This window comes from Sciurus vulgaris (assembly GCF_902686455.1).
Source record: "Sciurus vulgaris genome assembly, chromosome: 16".
NCBI classification, from domain to species: Eukaryota; Metazoa; Chordata; class Mammalia; order Rodentia; family Sciuridae; genus Sciurus; species Sciurus vulgaris.
Genome location: NC_136477.1, coordinates 69,068,560 through 69,071,917, shown reverse-complemented (window position 1 = coordinate 69,071,917; position 3,358 = coordinate 69,068,560). Strand labels below are relative to the sequence as shown.

The following is a 3,358-nucleotide window of genomic DNA, read 5'->3' as shown; positions in this document are numbered from 1 at the left end:
GGCTGATAAGAAACAGAAAAACACTAGAGGACAGCTCCTGGAAGCTCTCACCATATCTGTGAAGTCACTCCAGAAGTGGGGCTACCTATGACCAAGCCCTTACTGGCTGTGAAGTGCTGACCATGGAGCTGGGTTAGCAGGGAGAAGCTGGTAGATATCAGCTCTTCAGAAAGACTGCAGGAGGTGACCTCTGTGCTTTAGGTCTTGGCACACACTCATGCAGCAGTTGAACAAATTAAAGAATGGAAAACTAGGTGCAGGTCAGGGCCTGAGGCGACTGGATGGTGCCCTCAACAGACATTTCTCAGCCACCTGAGTCTGTGGTTTTGTGGTGTGTTTAGGCTGCAGGACATTGCACACATGCTGACCAAGCTCCAAGTGTCCTCATGGCTGACACTAAGAGACCAAAGATATAGGTTTGCACGTGAGTTTTGGAGAAAGGTAATAAGCACTAAGTCATGTTGTAAATGCAAATTGGGTTGAGGATTTGAAATGCTTTCATCCAGACACCAGAGCAGGATACTTGTAATTCAGCATGCCAGTGGCAGACCAACCCTGCCATTCTTGGGGGACCTAGATAATAGATCCTGTCCCCAGCTGAGAAGGAGCAGGCCATCAACATTGCTATGGCCAGGCTCAGAAGCCTGATGTTTGTTTGGCCCTGTACCATGTTGATTTCATACCCTGGGCACAGCCAGGCTGAGGGTATCTTGAGAACACAGTCATGAAAATATAGAAAACAAATGCAATTTCTGTCTTTGGGTACTGTGTGGATGAGTCTTTGGGTGTTTATTTTGTATGACACCATTCTCATGGGTTTGCTTTCTTTTCTACTTTCTTTTTGGAGGACACCTCAGAAACTTAGGCAAAACAACGGGGCCTTATCAGGATCCTGGAAAAGTGTTCTGACTGGAAGTTGAGTTTCCCTACTGAGTGTTTCTGACATGTCTCTGGCTCACTGTAAGTCATTCTTGCTCCTGCCCACCATGGATCTGAATCTCTTTAACTACATGGAGCCAGGGAACCTCACTGACTTCAGCTGGCTGTGTAACAGCAGTGACTGCATCCTGGTGGACACGGTGAAGTGCCCCTTCATGCCCCACAAGAGCTTCCTGTTCTATGTGCTTTCCTTCATCTACATTTTCATCTTTTGATCGGCATGATCGCCAACTCTGTGGTGGTCTGGGTGAACATCCAGGCAAAGACCACAGCTACACCACCCACTGCTACATCTTAAATGTTTCCATTGCGGACCTGTGGGTGGTCCTCACCGTCCCAGTCTGGGTGGTCAGCCTGGTGCAGCACAACCAGTGGCCCATGGGTGAGCTCACCTGCAAGGTCACACACCTCATCTTCTCCATCAACCTCTTTGGCAGCATCTTCTTCCTCCCCTGCATGAGCGTGGACTGCTACCTCTCCATCACCTACTTCATGAGCACCTCCAGCCACAGGAAGAAGATGGTGCACTGCATCCTGTGTGTCCTGGTGTGGCTGCTAGCCTTCTGTGTGTCTGTGCCCAACACCTACTACCTGAAGACTGTCACATCTGCTTCCAACAATGAGACCTACTGCTGGTCCTTCTACCCTGAGCACAGCATCAAGGAGTAGCTAATCGGCATGGAGCTGGTCTCTGTTGTCTTGGGCTTTGCCGTCCCCTTCTCCATCATAGCTATCTTCTACCTAATGCTCACCAGAGCCATCTTGGTGTCAGGTGACCAGGAGAAGCACAGTAGCCATAAGATCATCTTTTCCTACATGGTGGTCTTCCTGATGTGCTGGCTCCCCTACCACATGGTGGTGCTGCTGGATATCTTCTCTATCCTGCACTACCTCCCCTTAACCTGCCAGCTGGAGAATGCACTCTTCACAGCACTGCATGCCATACAGTGCTTGTCACTGGTGCACTGCTCTGTCAATCCCATGCTCTACAGCTTCATCAACCGCAGCTATAGGTACAAGCTGATGAAGGCCTTTGTCTTCAACTACTCTGCCAAAATGGGACTCAGCAAGGTCATTGACACCTCCAGAGTGTCAGAGACAGAGTGCTTGGCACTGGAGGAGAAAACCAAATGACTCGCTCTGCAGTGACCAGGGACAGGGAGTTTGTGAACATGGCCTGGGGCCACATGGTTTCCAGAGGAGAGCAAGGGAGATTTGGGATGAATGCCCAAATGACATGAAGAGAATGTGTGATATTGTGCATCCTCCTCTCCTTACATAACAGCCACTGCAGCTGTTACCGGGCTGTGCATTCTGACAGTTTTGCAAAGGCAGAGCTGTGCTATGCAGCCAGCACTGTGTGTCAAAGCCAGCTTCAAGACAGGCTTGCCTGTACAATAGAACATTCGGCACTTCCTGAAATTTTTATATGGTGATTGTATTCAACTTTTAAGTCTGTATTTTCTCACTACTGGCATACCTTATAAATGTATTTGGAAGTTAAATATATTTTAAATATCCTACGGGAGGTGTAATGCTAACATACTCAGATGGTAGTATTCAGTTTTGACTAAGGATAACATTAATTGTTAGCTGATTAAAATTATATCTATAAATAAAAAGTACATATATATGCCTGTCATGGCTGAAAAGTTTTATTTACAAGTTTTATATCTTTGTGGTGTGTTGTACAAGCACAGGATATAGATAAAAACTACTGTGTAATGCAGTCTGGTACACTAATATTATCACAGCGTTACATTTTAAACAAAAGACTGTACCAGTCTGAAAACCTGTGCACAAAATGAACAGAGTTCTCTTAATTTGTAAGTTATTTTTTAATAAAGAACTTTGTTTCCTAAAAGTGCATTCACATCTCATTTACGAAAGCATACTTGGCATTGAGACAGCATTCATGATGACAATACGTGGATATGTGGATGTACATGGCATACACAGGCCAGCTGAATAAACATTTGAAGAGAGAACCACCATAAAGTAAAACTCAGGTGGTTAGTGTAGATGAGTGGCATAAAGTCATAACATTCAAGCACACTGAGTGTTTCTTAGAAGATTTTCAGGTGGTGGTGAGTTGGGGAGGGAGTTGATGGGCAGTGTGCAGCGAGGTGTCTGTGGAGGCAGAAGCAGTGCAGGAAATGTGTGGCCTGGGTCTGCCAGGACTCCTGGGCTCCCAGGGCCACCCATCACAGCCCCTCACAGTCTCTGCTGAGGGTTGGAGGTACAAGTGCTATTTTTCCTTTCTGAAGAGACCACTGACTAACACTTCCTGTGCATATTTTCTGTCTACTGTAGACCAGTTAATTACAGTGGTTCCCTGTCGTGTACCCCAGGTGCGTCCCAAGACCCCAAGACATGGAGGCAGCCAACCCTGTGTGTGTACTTTGTATGTTTACTATGT

The 3,358-nt window shown here is 46.6% G+C and overlaps 1 pseudogene across 1 annotated transcript; it reads left to right on the top strand.

Annotated features, from left to right (window-relative positions):
• The first annotated feature begins 986 nt into the window (after positions 1 to 986).
• Positions 987 to 2,114, top strand: LOC306647297 (atypical chemokine receptor 3-like; annotated as a pseudogene). Its single transcript has one exon. The product of its transcript is annotated as an atypical chemokine receptor 3-like (transcript).
• The last annotated feature ends 1,244 nt before the right edge of the window (positions 2,115 to 3,358 follow it).